Source organism: Aulonocara sp. 'chitande type north' Nkhata Bay, linkage group LG23 (assembly GCF_057382095.1).
Source record: "Aulonocara sp. 'chitande type north' Nkhata Bay isolate Kocher_YH1m ecotype deep benthic linkage group LG23, A_spYH_male_GT1.1, whole genome shotgun sequence".
Lineage (NCBI taxonomy): Eukaryota > Metazoa > Chordata > Actinopteri > Cichliformes > Cichlidae > Aulonocara > Aulonocara sp. 'chitande type north' Nkhata Bay.
Genome location: NC_141365.1, coordinates 23393198 through 23411443, shown reverse-complemented (window position 1 = coordinate 23411443; position 18246 = coordinate 23393198). Strand labels below are relative to the sequence as shown.

At 46.8% G+C, this 18246-nt stretch overlaps 9 non-coding genes across 9 annotated transcripts; all 9 read right to left on the bottom strand.

Moving 5' to 3' along the window:
- Window positions 1–282: 282 nt before the first annotated feature.
- trnar-ucg (transfer RNA arginine (anticodon UCG)) lies at window positions 283–355 on the bottom strand. The gene has a single exon. It is a non-coding gene; the product is annotated as a tRNA-Arg (tRNA).
- Window positions 356–714: 359 nt separating this feature from the next.
- On the bottom strand, window positions 715–788 carry trnai-aau (transfer RNA isoleucine (anticodon AAU)). Its single transcript has one exon. It is a non-coding gene; the product is annotated as a tRNA-Ile (tRNA).
- A 1033-nt stretch (window positions 789–1821) lies between these two features.
- On the bottom strand, window positions 1822–1894 carry trnar-ucg (transfer RNA arginine (anticodon UCG)). Its single transcript has one exon. It is a non-coding gene; the product is annotated as a tRNA-Arg (tRNA).
- A 359-nt stretch (window positions 1895–2253) lies between these two features.
- Window positions 2254–2327, bottom strand: trnai-aau (transfer RNA isoleucine (anticodon AAU)). Its single transcript has one exon. It is a non-coding gene; the product is annotated as a tRNA-Ile (tRNA).
- Window positions 2328–3360: 1033 nt separating this feature from the next.
- trnar-ucg (transfer RNA arginine (anticodon UCG)) lies at window positions 3361–3433 on the bottom strand. The gene has a single exon. It is a non-coding gene; the product is annotated as a tRNA-Arg (tRNA).
- A 359-nt stretch (window positions 3434–3792) lies between these two features.
- Window positions 3793–3866, bottom strand: trnai-aau (transfer RNA isoleucine (anticodon AAU)). The gene has a single exon. It is a non-coding gene; the product is annotated as a tRNA-Ile (tRNA).
- Window positions 3867–4330: 464 nt separating this feature from the next.
- Window positions 4331–4403, bottom strand: trnar-ucg (transfer RNA arginine (anticodon UCG)). The gene has a single exon. It is a non-coding gene; the product is annotated as a tRNA-Arg (tRNA).
- A 348-nt stretch (window positions 4404–4751) lies between these two features.
- trnai-aau (transfer RNA isoleucine (anticodon AAU)) lies at window positions 4752–4825 on the bottom strand. Its single transcript has one exon. It is a non-coding gene; the product is annotated as a tRNA-Ile (tRNA).
- A 1030-nt stretch (window positions 4826–5855) lies between these two features.
- trnar-ucg (transfer RNA arginine (anticodon UCG)) lies at window positions 5856–5928 on the bottom strand. The gene has a single exon. It is a non-coding gene; the product is annotated as a tRNA-Arg (tRNA).
- Between the last annotated feature and the right edge of the window lie 12318 nt (window positions 5929–18246).

Genomic DNA, 18246 nt, shown 5'->3' with positions numbered 1-18246 from the left:
AGTCGTGATTTTTTCACCCATGTCGCTTGAGGTCATGGCATGTTATTGACTTTCTATGGTTGCTTCTAAGCCAAGACCACTGGGGCCTGGCACTGATAAGGCCAAGTTCATGGCTTCAGTCCGCAACCTGGCCATTCGAGCCTCGTTTGAGAACTCGTAGAGTCTCTGTTGAAGGACATGAAATTGACAAAAGTGTAGCAATTTTGGATGACATAAAGGATCCGAGGTTGGCCTGCTGCAATCTAACTGGGAACGCATGCCTGCTCCTCAAGGACTCACAACAAACCACGAAGGGACTTGAACCCTCAATCTTCTGATCCGAAGTCAGACGCCTTGTCCGTTAGGCCACGTGGTCTGGCAGAAGCTCCCTCTTTTCACGAACGTTCGTTGGAGTCTGGTTGAATCAACTGCTGGTGTTGGGTTGCTCACGTGGCTGGTGGATATTGCTTGATTGTTGCTTGAAATAATTGATTGTTGCTTGAAATAAGTGCATGCCACAGCATTTCTCCCATGTATCACGCTCTTAAAAATGTAGTCCTACCTGCCACATGCACAGTGGATCCACCCACTAAGCCAGAGTATTATCTGCCAATGAAGGTCATAAAGCTTACGTGGCCCGATCTGTCACCTGGAAGTTGGCAGAGGTTTTTTGTTGGATCCCACCCAATAAAATCCACATTCTATCATGAGACAGCACGTTGGATGGCTGTTGAATGGCCAGTATGGGGATTGAACCCATGACCTTGGCGTTATTAGCACCACGCTCTGACCAGCTGAGCTAACCGGCCTACAAAATGTGTGTGAACCCATCCTTTTGTTGACTAATATGCCAAAAAAGAGAGGGTGGAAGAACTGTTAAGAACACAAGAGAAATGTGTGTTTACACGAAATTACTTCAACATAGTGGGAAAAAAAGAAGTCTTCTGTTGACTTACAAAAAATGCTTTAAGAAGAAATTTGCCACAAAACAATACATGGTGTGCGTCTTCTAAAGTTAGGGTCGTTAGGTGAGGATATAAAGCAGCAGTTTTTGATGCAGTATGCTGTGTCAGACTTTGGAAATGAGTGATTTATCCAGAAAGTAGCTGGAAAAGTGATTTGGAGATTGTAGCTAAGCATGTAATGTATTCATTAGCGTGTCATGTGTCAGTGAATTTTGTGGTTTGCTGTCATTTGTAGTTGCGTACATCACTCACCTGGAAGTTGGCAGAGGTTTTTTCTTGGATCCCACCCAAAAAAATCCACAGTCTATCATGAGACAGCACGTTGGATGGCTGTTGGAATGGCCAGTATGGGGATTGAACCCATGACCTTGGCATTATTAGCACCACGCTCTGACCAGCTGAGCTAACCGGCCTACAAAATCTTTCTGTTGACTGATATACCAAAAAAGAGGGTGGAAGAACTGTTAACAACACAAGAGAAATGTGTGTTTACAAGAAATTACTTCAAGCAGTACCAATGAAAGCCAACTCTTGGAAGCTCCTACTGATCAGAAGCCACCTATGCAGGTGTAGTTCCACCAACAGCCTGCTTCCAAGTCGTGATTTTTTCACCCATGTCGCTTGAGGTCATGGCATGTTATTGACTTTCTATGGTTGCTTCTAAGCCAAGACCACTGGGGCCTGGCACTGATAAGGCCAAGTTCATGGCTTCAGTCCGCAACCTGGCCATTCGAGCCTCGTTTGAGAACTCGTAGAGTCTCTGTTGAAGGACATGAAATTGACAAAAGTGTAGCAATTTTGGATGACATAAAGGATCCGAGGTTGGCCTGCTGCAATCTAACTGGGAACGCATGCCTGCTCCTCAAGGACTCACAACAAACCACGAAGGGACTTGAACCCTCAATCTTCTGATCCGAAGTCAGACGCCTTGTCCGTTAGGCCACGTGGTCTGGAAGAAGCTCCCTCTTTTCACGAACGTTCGTTGGAGTCTGGTTGAATCAACTGCTGGTGTTGGGTTGCTCACGTGGCTGGTGGATATTGCTTGATTGTTGCTTGAAATAATTGATTGTTGCTTGAAATAAGTGCATGCCACAGCATTTCTCCCATGTATCACGCTCTTAAAAATGTAGTCGTACCTGCCACATGCACAGTGGATCCACCCACTAAGCCAGAGTATTATCTGCCAATGAAGGTCATAAAGCTTACGTGGCCCGATCTGTCACCTGGAAGTTGGCAGAGGTTTTTTGTTGGATCCCACCCAATAAAATCCACATTCTATCATGAGACAGCACGTTGGATGGCTGTTGAATGGCCAGTATGGGGATTGAACCCATGACCTTGGCGTTATTAGCACCACGCTCTGACCAGCTGAGCTAACCGGCCTACAAAATGTGTGTGAACCCATCCTTTTGTTGACTAATATGCCAAAAAAGAGAGGGTGGAAGAACTGTTAAGAACACAAGAGAAATGTGTGTTTACACGAAATTACTTCAACATAGTGGGAAAAAAAGAAGTCTTCTGTTGACTTACAAAAAATGCTTTAAGAAGAAATTTGCCACAAAACAATACATGGTGTGCGTCTTCTAAAGTTAGGGTCGTTAGGTGAGGATATAAAGCAGCAGTTTTTGATGCAGTATGCTGTGTCAGACTTTGGAAATGAGTGATTTATCCAGAAAGTAGCTGGAAAAGTGATTTGGAGATTGTAGCTAAGCATGTAATGTATTCATTAGCGTGTCATGTGTCAGTGAATTTTGTGGTTTGCTGTCATTTGTAGTTGCGTACATCACTCACCTGGAAGTTGGCAGAGGTTTTTTCTTGGATCCCACCCAAAAAAATCCACAGTCTATCATGAGACAGCACGTTGGATGGCTGTTGGAATGGCCAGTATGGGGATTGAACCCATGACCTTGGCATTATTAGCACCACGCTCTGACCAGCTGAGCTAACCGGCCTACAAAATCTTTCTGTTGACTGATATACCAAAAAAGAGGGTGGAAGAACTGTTAACAACACAAGAGAAATGTGTGTTTACAAGAAATTACTTCAAGCAGTACCAATGAAAGCCAACTCTTGGAAGCTCCTACTGATCAGAAGCCACCTATGCAGGTGTAGTTCCACCAACAGCCTGCTTCCAAGTCGTGATTTTTTCACCCATGTCGCTTGAGGTCATGGCATGTTATTGACTTTCTATGGTTGCTTCTAAGCCAAGACCACTGGGGCCTGGCACTGATAAGGCCAAGTTCATGGCTTCAGTCCGCAACCTGGCCATTCGAGCCTCGTTTGAGAACTCGTAGAGTCTCTGTTGAAGGACATGAAATTGACAAAAGTGTAGCAATTTTGGATGACATAAAGGATCCGAGGTTGGCCTGCTGCAATCCAACTGGGAACGCATGCCTGCTCCTCAAGGACTCACAACAAACCACGAAGGGACTTGAACCCTCAATCTTCTGATCCGAAGTCAGACGCCTTGTCCGTTAGGCCACGTGGTCTGGCAGAAGCTCCCTCTTTTCACGAACGTTCGTTGGAGTCTGGTTGAATCAACTGCTGGTGTTGGGTTGCTCACGTGGCTGGTGGATATTGCTTGATTGTTGCTTGAAATAATTGATTGTTGCTTGAAATAAGTGCATGCCACAGCATTTCTCCCATGTATCACGCTCTTAAAAATGTAGTCCTACCTGCCACATGCACAGTGGATCCACCCACTAAGCCAGAGTATTATCTGCCAATGAAGGTCATAAAGCTTACGTGGCCCGATCTGTCACCTGGAAGTTGGCAGAGGTTTTTTGTTGGATCCCACCCAATAAAATCCACATTCTATCATGAGACAGCACGTTGGATGGCTGTTGAATGGCCAGTATGGGGATTGAACCCATGACCTTGGCGTTATTAGCACCACGCTCTGACCAGCTGAGCTAACCGGCCTACAAAATCATTCTGTTGACTGATATACCAAAAAAGAGGGTGGAAGAACTGTTAACAACACAAGAGAAATGTGTGTTTACAAGAAATTACTTCAAGCAGTACCAATGAAAGCCAACTCTTGGAAGCTCCTACTGATCAGAAGCCACCTATGCAGGTGTAGTTCCACCAACAGCCTGCTTCCAAGTCGTGATTTTTTCACCCATGTCGCTTGAGGTCATGGCATGTTATTGACTTTCTATGGTTGCTTCTAAGCCAAGACCACTGGGGCCTGGCACTGATAAGGCCAAGTTCATGGCTTCAGTCCGCAACCTGGCCATTCGAGCCTCGTTTGAGAACTCGTAGAGTCTCTGTTGAAGGACATGAAATTGACAAAAGTGTAGCAATTTTGGATGACATAAAGGATCCGAGGTTGGCCTGCTGCAATCTAACTGGGAACGCATGCCTGCTCCTCAAGGACTCACAACAAACCACGAAGGGACTTGAACCCTCAATCTTCTGATCCGAAGTCAGACGCCTTGTCCGTTAGGCCACGTGGTCTGGCAGAAGCTCCCTCTTTTCACGAACGTTCGTTGGAGTCTGGTTGAATCAACTGCTGGTGTTGGGTTGCTCACGTGGCTGGTGGATATTGCTTGATTGTTGCTTGAAATAATTGATTGTTGCTTGAAATAAGTGCATGCCACAGCATTTCTCCCATGTATCACGCTCTTCCTACCTGCCACATGCACAGTGGATCCACCCACTAAGCCAGAGTATTATCTGCCAATGAAGGTCATAAAGCTTACGTGGCCCGATCTGTCACCTGGAAGTTGGCAGAGGTTTTTTGTTGGATCCCACCCAATAAAATCCACATTCTATCATGAGACAGCACGTTGGATGGCTGTTGAATGGCCAGTATGGGGATTGAACCCATGACCTTGGCGTTATTAGCACCACGCTCTGACCAGCTGAGCTAACCGGCCTACAAAATGTGTGTGAACCCATCCTTTTGTTGACTAATATACCAAAAAAGAGAGGGTGGAAGAACTGTTAAGAACACAAGAGAAATGTGTGTTTACAAGAAATTACTTCAACATAGTGGGAAAAAAAAGTCTTCTGTTGACTTACAAAAAATGCTTTAAGAAGAAATTTGCCACAAAACAATACATGGTGTGCGTCTTCTAAAGTTAGGGTCGTTAGGTGAGGATATAAAGCAGCAGTTTTTGATGCAGTATGCTGTGTCAGACTTTGGAAATGAGTGATTTATCCAGAAAGTAGCTGGAAAAGTGATTTGGAGATTGTAGCTAAGCATGTAATGTATTCATTAGCGTGTCATGTGTCAGTGAATTTTGTGGTTTGCTGTCATTTGTAGTTGCGTACATCACTCACCTGGAAGTTGGCAGAGGTTTTTTCTTGGATCCCACCCAAAAAAATCTACAGTCTATCATGAGACAGTACGTTGGATGGCTGTTGAATGGGCAGTATGGGGATTGAACCCATGACCTTGGCGTTATTAGCACCACGCTCTGACCAGCTGAGCTAACCAGCCTACAAAATCATTCTGTTGACTGATATACCAAAAAAGAGGGTGGAAGAACTGTTAACAACACAAGAGAAATGTGTGTTTACAAGAAATTACTTCAAGCAGTACCAATGAAAGCCAACTCTTGGAAGCTCCTACTGATCAGAAGCCACCTATGCAGGTGTAGTTCCACCAACAGCCTGCTTCCAAGTCATGATTTTTTCACCCATGTCGCTTGAGGTCATGGCATGTTATTGACTTTCTATGGTTGCTTCTAAGCCAAGACCACTGGGGCCTGGCACTGATAAGGCCAAGTTCATGGCTTCAGTCCGCAACCTGGCCATTCGAGCCTCGTTTGAGAACTCGTAGAGTCTCTGTTGAAGGACATGAAATTGACAAAAGTGTAGCAATTTTGGATGACATAAAGGATCCGAGGTTGGCCTGCTGGAATCCAACTGGGAATGCATGCCTGCTCCTCAAGGACTCACAAGAAACCACGAAGGGACTTGAACCCTCAATCTTCTGATCCGAAGTCAGACGCCTTGTCCGTTAGGCCACGTGGTCAGGCAGAAGTTCCCACTTTTCACGAACGTTCGTTGGAGTCTGTTTGAGTGAACTGCTGGTGTTGGATTGCTCACGTGGCTGGTGGATATTGCTTGATTGTTGCTTGAAATAATTGATTGTTGCTTGAAATAAGTGCATGCCACAGCATTTCTCCCATGTATCACGCTCTTAAAAACGTAGTCCTACCTGCCACATGCACAGTGGATCCACCTATTGAGCCAGAGCATCATCTGCCAATGACGGTCATAAAGCTTACGTGGCCCGATCTCTCACTGATAAGGCCAAATTCATGGCTTCCCTAACCTGGCCTTTCGAGCCTCGTTTGAGAACTCGTAGAGTCTCTTTTGAAGGACACACCCAGGGTCTGCAGTCTTAAAGGCTGCATTTCAAGACCGATTACTTCACAGCGACGCGATGAAGGCTGTCCCAATTCAAAGGCTGCTCTAAATGCGGCCCTCAAATGCGTCTTTCATTTCCCTGAATTTCAAGGATGGGTCGGTGTAGCCTTCATGGTCCAACATATCTCAGACTTCATAGTGCGGCGGTTGTTGGGATAATTTTTCCAAAAAAAATGGCGAAAGCCGAGCGGCCGGAGAGTAAACTTTCATAAGTAAGTACTGAATATTATGTCACTTTTTTATGCGCAAATGTTTAATAATGAAGAACATTAAAACATTACTGTTGGCCACATGTCGGCAAAGTTATGTGACATTAGCGAAATTTGTACATTTTTAAAGTAAAGGTTTTAAAGCCTTTACTTCAAAATATACGCCGTTCAATAGTCGGTCTTAATCTTACAAAGAATGTGCTGATTTTATGGATAATTAAAGGCTGTATCCCAATTCAGGGACTGCAGCCTTAAAGGTTGCATTTTAAGGCCGATTACGTCACAGTGGCGCGCCGAAGGCTGTCCCAATTCAAAGGCTGCTCGAAATGTGGCCCTCAAATGCGTCCTTCATTTCCCTGAATTTTATGGCTGTGGCAGTGTAGACTTCGTGGTCCCATATATCCCACAATTCATAGCGTGGATAATTCTGCCGCAGACGGCAGAAGCAGAGCGGCCGAAGAGTAAATTAAGTACTGAATATTATGTCACTCATTTATGTGCAAATGTTTAATAATGAGGAACATTATAACATTACTGTTGGCCACATGTCAGCAAAGTTATTTGCCATTAGTGATGTTTGTACGTTCAGCTTTTACTTGCTTTTAAAACCTTAATCTTACAAAGAATGTGATGATTTCGTGGATAATTAAAGTCAGTCATATATCCACAAACACAACAAGCTGTAAGTCAGTGATGCTGCTCGGTTTGCAGTCCTGAATATCACGGCACAAGCAGGATTCACTGCACTGTTAATGTTAGCTATGTTTTATTGCTGCCTCTGTTCGGTGGTGTCGAGCAAAACGGACTTTAACATGTGTTTGAACGAGTTGACAGTTCACTCATTAAGCTGAATGAAAGATGCTTTAATCACAGCAGTCACACATGTGTCCACTGTACCATCTGGGAACTCTTCTTGTTTAGCACTCGTAATAACACAAACACTAAATCCTCCTTCTCTTGTGCTGTTTTGTAGCAGTGTAAACACCTGAGACTGTCACCTGTCTGTCTGTCCTGCACTCTTTCTCTCTCTTTTTCTTTCTCTCTGATTGTGTAACAAAAGTATGAACATGTATTTATAAGTTACACTTGTGTTTGAATCCTGCAGCTTATCACACATTTGATTTCCATGTGTGACAACTGCAAGTGTGCAGAGTGAGGACAGACTGAGGGACCCACTGCTGCACATCATCTGTGAGGCTTTGCACCCCTGATGATCCACCAGGACAAACTCAGCAGTGTGTGAGGAAGAGGAGGAGGAAGAGCCAGCAGCAGCTGACAGATGGAGAGAATAGACGGACTGTTCCCTGTTTGTGAAGGACTGCTAGAAAAGTTTCACATAACTAATTGTCTGTCCTGAACCAGTCTTATTAGGTAATGTTCAAACAATTTTATCATTCCATCATTCCGGTGTTTTCAGTGTGGGAGAAAGTACTCAGGGCCTTCAAGTTACACACTATGAAAGGCAGCAACAAGTTTAACATTCAGAAACCTAAAGTATGTATCAGCAGCAGAATGGACCTAAAAATTTGTATTTGTATGTTTTAGCAGAAGTCAGCCAGTTTAAGGCTCTGATATCTATTCTGTATGACTTAAAGCAGTTATGACATAGTATGATTTTCTCACCCAATAAAGGAATATTTAATATATCGGTCTATTATTCATTCTATCAGAAACAGTTTTTACAGCTCGTACATTTTCTTTTTATACATATATGTAAGCAATGAGCCAAATTTAGTTATGCCAACATACTGAAGGAACAACATTTGTCTCTTATATATGATACACCTATATATTAGGGGTGCAACGATACACAAAATTCACTGTTCGGTTCGATACTTTGGTGTCACGGTTTGATATTTTTTCGATACAAAAAAAATGTTCATGCCTTTTTAATTTGTCATTTATTAAAATGATAAATATATATTTTAACTCAAAAGTACAGTTTTTAAATTTAACCTTAACCCTTGTGCGCATTTTTTATTTTGACAGCGAATGCGCACCTGCGGACCACTTATGTGCAGCCCTGGTTATTTAGCTCGTCATATTGCAGCCACAGAAATGATTTTGTCCATGAAACCATAAATCTGCACTTTCTTTTTGCCTTATAGTCTCATTTGTCATAACTTCTCCGTTTTGTGGTAAGCTTTTCTTTGGCTGTCACTTCTTCACCCTGACCTGTCTTATTTGGCTCAGCAGAACTGAAATATATATCCTGCTGCTTTTACACACGCACTCACATAAGCTCAGCGATTCTCTGCGCGATCAACCTCTCACATGTTTAAGCTTGCTGCGGGAGATTTCACTTGTCATGTTTGCATAGTAAGCTAACGATTAATAAGACGATGTCAGAGGAATTGGTGCACAATCATCACTCACAGATCAGTGCTGTCGCTCTCTATACACAGTTCGCACGATTGCAAAGTGAAAGCAAAAAAACAAGCGCAAATTCAAAAGCGATTTCAATATGTCACATATTGACAGTGGCTCACCGATGCCAATGACATAATTACCCAGCTACATTTCTGAAAGAATGCAAAAGCATTGACATATATTTTTCCTTCCTACAATAGCCCGACGGGCAGGGAAGAGATAGATTTTGGTAGCCCGACTGAAAAAATCGCTAGCCCCAGGACGTCGGGCTAGCGATATTGCAAGCCCTGTATCTGATTGAGGAATCACTCATCTTTGGAAAAGAGAGTTTATTACAGAGAAATGTCTCTTTCCAAAATAAAAGCTATACTATCCGCTTCTTCTGGGCTATATTCTCAGCAGCATAAGGAGAATCATGTGCTAACAGCTGTCTAAATGACTCGGCTAAAGTTAGTAGCATGCTTGTTGTTTTTGTCTTTGCACTAGGATGATGTCGGCGTAAATGTGCAGTCATATTCGTTGTGTTCCCACTAGTGCTTTCAGGTTAATCTCGTTGAAATGACGTTAACGCTACAACACGGCAAATCTCCGTTAACGAGCTACCGCCGATCGCTCCGTGCATGGGGCTAGACGGCCAACACGTTAACGAGCTAACTGCGCTAACACACTAGTTCCCACCCATGTAATTGAGCATTGCATGGCACATCCAACATACTGTTTTACTTTAGCCCATGACTCGCTTACCTTCAGGGTCATACGTCACATGAAAACCAAAATAATTCCAAACGCCAGATCTGAATGAGGTTCAATTTGCCATGTTGCAAGGAGAGCTTAACTTCTGTCTCGCTAGCTTGCCCTGCGCTCTTCCTTCTGACGATGCTGTCTGTGTTGAGCGCTCAGTGGATCTGCGCTCGACAGTGCAGCCTAGGCAGAGTAGTCGAACGCAGATTCACTGAGCGCTCAACACAGACAGCATCGTCAGAAGGAAAGTTGATAAAATAAATTACAAATGTTGTATTGTTCGATACATATGCGTACCGAACCGAAAGCACTGTATCGAACGGTTCAATATCGATACGAATATCGTTGCACCCCTACTATATATGCACTGTCAAAGATACTTGTCTTTGAGTGAAGATTTAAGGTGATAAGACATATAAATAACTGCGACTTGAATCTGTACTGAAGCTCAGTATTTGACACAGTTCATGTTCACTGCTGTAATAGCTAATAATGATTAATATAAATCAAATCAAATCAAATCACTTTTATTGTCACATCACATGTGCAGGTACATTGGTACAGTACATGTGAGTGAAATTCTTGTGTGCGAGCTTCACAAGCAACAGAGTTGTGCAAAATACAATAATGTAAACAAGCAAAATACATGAATGGCCACATCTTAAACTAATAAATATATTGTAACGTTCACAAGAACCAGACGGTTGGGGTCTCAGTTTGTCCGTTTATTCGGCACATAAGCCAGCGGGTTGTTAACTCAGGGGGAAGCGCTCTCGAACTACACCTCTCTTCAGCCTGGCACACACACAGAACAACCAGGTCCCCCCACCCCTTCCTGTACACCACCCTCACTACTTCCTGCAGCCCAACCAAACATGAATCTTAAAGGAACAACAACAGTGTGCAGAGAAAACCAACATGTCACTGTCCAGTAACACTTAACCATCGTTACACTGCCCCCCCAGCAATAAGTTCCTCGTCCCCGAGGGAACGACACAGTCTCTGAGGCGGGGCGGTAGCCTACATTCCCTCCTTGACCTCCTGAGCCCCTGAGGAGGACGCGGAGCTTCGGGGCTTTGGGGTGAAGAGTCCGAGGGGGGGGAACGCAGCCCCGGTCGGGGGCCCCTCTGAGCAGGGTCATGGACGCTCTGTACACGTCCCTCTGGAAAGGAGGGGAGGGACTGTCCTCTGTAGGGGGCCATCCGGTCTCTGTGCAGCGCTACTATCCTCCCCCTAGGAGGCAGCTGCACCCTGTAAACAACCTCCCCCACTCGCTCTAGGACGCTGCAAGGCCCCACCCAGCTGCTATCCAGTTTAGGACACCGTCCCTTCTTCCTCTTTGGGCTGTAGACCCACACCAGCTCCCCAGCACGGAAGTGCCTCCCTTTAGTGGTGATGTCGTAATTCCTCTTTTGGCGCAGGCCTGCCTTCGCCAGCTGCTCTCGGGCGTAGGAATGTGCAGAATCCAGCCGGTCCTGCAGCTTCCTTGCATAGTCCCGGCCCGGTGGTGCCTCTGGCGCGTCCGGGGGTTTCCCAAAAGCCAACTCTGCAGGAGTTCTCAGCTCTCTCCCTAACATGAGCAGGGCAGGCGTACATTGGGTGGAGTCCTGCACTGCCGACCTGTAGGCCATGAGGGTAAGGGGAAGATGGTAATCCCAGTCCCGTTGGTGTTCTGAGGTAAGGATGGCTAGCTGCTGGACCAGCGTCCTGTTAAACCTTTCCACCAGCCCATCGCTTTGGGGGTGAAGTGGGGTGGTGCGGGTCTTCTTAATCCCAAGGCGTTCACACATGGCAGCAAATACCTTGGACTCAAAGTTACGCCCCTGGTCACTGTGGAGGGTCTCTGCTGTCCCAAAGCGGCTGAACATCCCCTCCACTAATACATCAGCGACAGTCTCAGCCTCCTGATCTGGGATGGCGTATGCTTCCGGCCACTTGGTAAAATAGTCCATGGCCACAAGAACATAGCGGTTTCCTCTGTCTGTGCGAGGAAATGGGCCCATGACATCCACAGCTACTCGCTCCATTGGAGCTCCTGCTGGTTGCTGCTGAAGCTGAGCCCGGGACTGGTCTTGTGGCCCTTTGTGTGAGGAACATGCATCACAGCTGCGGCAAAAGTCCTCCACATCCCTCCGCTGTTGACCCCAGTAATAGCCCTGGCGGAGGCGGCGAAGAGTCTTGGAGACCCCAAAGTGGCCAGAGCCAGTGCTCCCATGGCAGGCTCCCAGCACAGCTGACCTCAGCGACCTTGGCACCACAACCTGCCACCTCTCCTCCCCCGTGGCAGGATCCTTCCAGGCACGCTCCAACACCCCCTCCTTCAGCCTGAGAGCTGCAAACTTGGCCCACAGCCCCCTGGTACAGATGGAAAACCCAGTGACCTCATCCCAAAGGGGTTGCTCCCCCTTCTCCAGCCACTGCAGGACCGGCAGCAGGTCTGTGTCTTGTTCCTGCCGTGCCCTCCACTCCGCTGCATCCACCACCAGAAGAACCCTGCAGGCGAGCTGTGCTGCTCCGTCTATTGTCGTGAGTTCCCGCTCTATTTCCTCTCGCTTCTCACAGTAACGGCAGCCAGCTGCAGCACATGGGCGGCGAGAGAGGGCGTCTGCGTTAGAATGGTGCGTCCCTGCTCTGTGCTCCACGGTGAAATTGAAGGCTTGGAGCTCCTCCAGCCAGCGAGCCACCTGTCCCTCTGGCTCCCTGAAAGACATCAGCCACTGAAGGGCAGCATGATCAGTTCTGACAACAAATGCTGTGCCGCACAGGTAGTATTTAAAGTGTCTCACCCCCGCCACCACAGCCAACAGCTCTCGTCGTGTGACACAGTAGCGCTGCTCGCTCCTGTTCAGGACCCGGCTGAAGTACGCCACCACCTTCTCCCCTTCCGGTCCAACCTGCGACAACACCGCTCCCAGCCCCACATTACTTGCGTCAGTGTCCAGGACAAAAGGCAGGGCGGGGTCAGGGGGGGCAAGGACTGGGGACTCTGTCAGCGATCTGCGGAGGGTGTCAAACGCCTGCTGACAGTCCTGGATCCAGATGAAGTCACGGTCCTTCTGCAGCAGGTGGAAGAGTGGTGCGGCTATGGAGGAAAAGCCCTTCACAAACCTCCTGTAATAAGATGCCAGTCCTAGGAAGCTTTTGAGCTGTTTCTGGTCTGCTGGTGTGGGCCACTCGGTAATGGTGTGAATTTTTTCCTCCAAAGTGCTGATGCCCTCACGACCCAGCTTGTGGCCCAGAAACTCCACCTCCCTCCTCATGAAGTGGCACTTGTCGGGATGCAGCTTCAGGCCTGCAGCCGCCACCCTCTCCAACACTTGTCTCAGGGCATCCAGGGCAGCATCAAAGGAGCTCCCGTGCACTAGAAGATCATCCAGGTAAACCAGACACCGTTGCCGTGGGACGCCAGCCAGCACACTGTCCACGAGCCTCTCGAAGGTCGCAGGAGCGTTGCAAAGGCCAAAACTCAGGACTTTGAACTGCCATAGTCCCCTGTTAGTGCAGAAGGCTGTCTTCGGTCTGGATTCCGGGGACAGTGGCACCTGCCAGTAGCCACTCCGCAGGTCCAGGGTGGAAAACCAGGAGGACCCGGCTACTAAGTCGAGGGACTCATCAATCCTGGGAAGGGGGTAAGAGTCTTTCTTCGTCACTTTGTTGAGTGGTCTGTAGTCCACACAGAAACGCATCCTAGGACTTTTTTTCTTAGGCACCATCACCACCGCGGAGGCCCACGGGCTATCAGATGGTTCTATGATGCCCGCCTTCATCATTTCACACAGCTCCCTGTCTGCAGCCTCCTGATGAGCCAGGGGCAGGCGGCGGGGGCGCACTTTAATAGGCTGGGCATCCCCGGTCTCAATGACGTGCTCTACCAAGTGTGTCAAGCCAACATCACTTTCTTTCAGGGCAAAAATGTCACTAAACTCTTTTAGTACCTGCCATAGACTCTCTTGCTGCTGTGGAGTCAGCCCCTCACAGTTCTTTGACCAGATACTCCTCACTGCTGAGAGCCTCTCCTCCTCCTCCTCCTCCGCTCGCTGTTCTGCTGGCGGGTCTGCAGGGGTCTCTGCGGTGGAGGTGGACGCCGCGGCAGATGCTGTGCAGACCGGGGGAGGAATAAGCGGCACCTTCTTCCCATCAGGGAGTACGAGGAGGCCTTTGCCTAAGTCCAGTACACCACCAATGGCTCGTAAAAAATCAGGCGTCCTGCACGTCAGCCACCCAGGCAGCATAAGACACACCGAGGTCCCCCCACCTTGAACTGGAACACTCCCTTCCCTCTCATTGGGGCCAGATCACCGGTCACAGTCTTAAGTTGCACGTTAGTCGGTTGTACAGCAGCTCCGGTTGGGACAATATCGGGTCGGACCAGCGTTGCATTGGATCCCGTGTCCAGCAGGGCCGTACAGGACACCCCCGCAATCGTCACTGGAACATGGCAAAAGCCGCCAACCTGGGTCCAGCCCACAGTGATGGCCGCACCGGGTGGAGGTGGCGGTGGTGTGGGGATGTCGTTCTCCCAGGCCCGTGTACTCCCGCCTACACGGGCCCGTGGGCGTTTCCCTGAACCGCTGCAAGCTTGGGGCACTGCCTGATGAGGTGTCCGACTTGTCCACATCCCCAGCAGCTCTGAAGTGCTCCGACCAGAGCATTATAATCTCCCCTCTGCTCCTCGGTCAGCAGCAGCAGGCATGCAGCTGCATCCTCACACAGGCACAAAGCCAATTGGAGAGCTTTATGTTCCTCAGACCAGCCAGCTGCAACAGCTAACAGCTCGAACTGTGCGATAAACACTTCCCATGGCGTCTTGCCGCTGAACTTAGGCGTTTTTATATTCGCTGCAGCTTGCTGGGCGCCGCCATGTTTGTTTACATCACGTGACGGCGCGCCAAGCGAGGTCGACTCCTTCCCGCCGGAATCGCGGCCGCTGTGCGAACAGTTCCCGAGCCTAGTCAAACCTGGAGAAAATCCAGCCTCGGCAGACAGCCGCAGCGCCGTTTCCCTCACTCCATGGGCGGGCGAGCGCGGACGAACCTCCCTCTCCTCCCTCTCCTCCGTCTCCTTCTTAATCCTGCCCGGCAACATCCTCGTCACGTAACGGCAAGCGTCGCCGGCAACAGGGTCTCGGGCGTTCTGGGGTTCTTTTTTCTTTCTTCACTTCTGACACCAATGTAACGTTCACAAGAACCAGACGGTTGGGGTCTCAGTTTGTCCGTTTATTCGGCACATAAGCCAGCGGGTTGTTAACTCAGGGGGAAGCGCTCTCGAACTACACCTCTCTTCAGCCTGGCACACACACAGAACAACCAGGTCCCCCCACCCCTTCCTGTACACCACCCTCACTACTTCCTGCAGCCCAACCAAACATGAATCTTAAAGGAACAACAACAGTGTGCAGAGAAAACCAACATGTCACTGTCCAGTAACACTTAACCATCGTTACAATATGTACAATATATAATAGTATATGCATTTCTGAATGTGTATACTAAATATTTTTCTACGTGTGTGTGTGTGTGTGTGTGTACACATATTTTACAAATTAAATAGAGTAAACAATAAATAAATATATAAAAATATACAGAGTTGAGACATGTGCAAAACAGTGGCATTACTGTACAGTATGGAGTGCATAATGTTGAAGTTCCAGTAGTGAAGGTGAGGTGTCTATGACGTGTTCAGCAGTCTGATGGCCTGGTGGAAGAAGCTGTCTCTCAGTCTGCTGGTACGGGACCGGATGCTGCAGAACCTCCTTCCTGATGGAAGTAGTCTGAACAGTTTATGGCTGGGGTGACTGGAGTCCTTGATGATCCTCCCCGCTTTCCTCAGGCACCGCTTCCTGTAGATGTCTTGGAGGGAGGGAAGCTCACCTCCAATTATCCGTTCAGAGCACCGCATTACTCGCTGGAGAGCTTTGCAGTTGTAGGCAGTTGTAACTATAATATTGGCCATATTATATTTACATTACCAAAATGATATTACCTTAGTCTCATGAACAAAATTAGCTAATTGTTATTTACTAGCTAATCTTAAAATGACCGTTCAGTACAGAAATGAAGGCCAAAAATCATGTTTTACAGTCCTGTGGTCTCAGCCTCAGATACTTATCAAATCAAGAAACAAACAAACAAATGAACAAAATATCTTCTCCTTCATTTCTGTCAAACAAAGTTGCATGACACGTTTCCAGCGGTTAGTATCAATGGTTACTAGGCAACCTGGGCAGCACGACGGAACCTAGACCGTCCCATACAGCCCATGAGTTTGCAACAAACTTGCCGTTTATTTTGCAAATCGAGCTCAATACTGCCCCTAGCGTCCTGGAGCACTTCCGTTGTGTTTTGGTTTTTGCATATGTTTTGAATTTTGTAAGTGTTATAGAGTTTGTAAGTGTTTTGGAGTTTGTACATGCTTTGTCTATAGGGGCCACCGTAGTTTTTTACTACTTGCTACTTGCTTTACTACTTGCTCATGTAAGTTTGAGACTAGGGTTGCCAACCGTCCCTTAAAATACGGAATCGTCCCGTATTTCGAAACAAAAGTACACGTCCCGTATTGAGCTAATAAGGGACGCACTTTGTCCCGTAATACAGTGAGAACCAAAAGTAGTCTATAAATGTTTATGGAATTAAAGCCTTGTTTGAAAACATAATTCCCAGCCCCTCTCCTGCTTTGTGACCAATGAGCTGACAGCACACTTATGACAATTCGAGTATGACAATTCAGATTACCGCTCATCTCATTGGTCGAGGAAAGGTCGCTTTCGGAGAAAATACCGGAAGACAACAGGTGACCACAACAAGAAGCATGGCCAACAGGGAAACAAACGCCGACACTGCGGTGCAAGTCTCGGACGACAGTACACCTAAAGCTGGGCAGACACTGCGTGATTTTTTCAGTCACGTTATTCAGCTCCTGCTCAAACTGCACGATTGACTCACAGGGGTTAGAAGTTCATAGGTCACGATGTACTCTCACACTGTACCGCCCGATGCTCTGATGCGACCTGAGTGCTCACACTGTGCTGCTGTTGTGCCAAAGTAGTTACCCCCGCCATAAAATGAAGGTTATAACAGAAAATCTGTCGCTCTCTCTCTCTGTCTTTCACTCACACAGACACACCACCACCATCAACTTTGCTAAATTGCTAATGAAAAACATTGATCGGGCAGCTGTGATTAAGCAGCAGTGTAAATCCAACTATTTTCACGGTTGTTGTGGTCGTGATAATTTTGTGAGGCCACATCGAAAAGGCTCGGATGAGCTTTCCAAAGTTCTACAAGTTGTGCCTCCATCGCTTGTGTCCAGATCACACGCTGCACTGCCGTGCTGCTCCGTCTTTTTCACCGACGTTTACGTGTTTGCGCGCGAGCAGCTGCGGTGACACCCTCACGAGCGATTGATGATCGGGAACTGGTCGTGAGGTGTTAATCACTTCTCGTTACCCAACGTATACTACATGACGCACGATGAAGGCCAAAATCGGTCCGATCACTCAAAAATCGGCTCAAAATGGGCCTAAAACCGCACAGTGTAAGCCCAGCATTAGAGCAGCAATGTTTGTTTCCCTCAGAGAAAGGGAAGAATGGGAAAAGGAAAACACCTGGCTGGAAAAAGTTAATATGGGCATGTGCAGTGAATATCAGCGCTATGTGGCCAGAAGTGTGATAATATAATTTATTTTGTGTAATAAACAACTGCAAGGATAGATGATTACAACAAATAGATGACTAATACATAAAAGTAATACATAGGTGAATAATGATGATGAGTTATGATGCGTAATCATGGGAACAAGTGGGTTTACAAACAGGAGCAGCTGATTAGCATTAGAAAAGCTGAAATAATACCTCAACTGAAGCCAATTGTACTAAATGCACTAAATAGAATAGAATAGAATTCAACTTTATTGTCATTGCACATGCACAGGTACAGGGCAACGAAATGCAGTTTGCATCCATCCAGAAGTGCTTTAGTGATATAGATATATTACAATATATATTAGCAATAATATAGATATGTGAGTATATTACAGAAATGGGTCTATTATGGTATGTTATAATGTACACGGTATGAAGTATGTTGTGAATATTCTATAACTATAAGTATGTACAGGCTATGAACAGGATATAAATATGAAAAACTATACAGAATATGAAATAAATAACTTTACAGAATCTGGGATATACAGCTATACAGAAATGGGAACTATGCAAGTTGTAAACAGTTGTAGGATTAAAGATTATCGAATGTACAGAATGATTATTTACACAGAGCTATACAGTAGTGCAGTTAAGATAAGTGAGGGTGTAGATAGTTTCTACAGAGGCTATATAAAGTGCTAGTGGTTGTGAGTGGTGGTTCACTCCATGTTATTATTGTGTTTGAGGGTACAGTTGTCCATTGTGGGTGTGTGTATGTTCAGTCCATGAGTTTAACGTGGGTCAGATGTCAGGAGGCAGAGTTCAGGAGTCTGACAGCTGTGGGGAAGAAGCTGTTCCGGTACCTGGTGGTCTTAGTCCGGAGGCTCCTGTGGCGCCTCCCAGAGGGCAGGAGGGTGAAGAGTCCATGTGATGGGTGACTGGGGTCTTTGATGATTT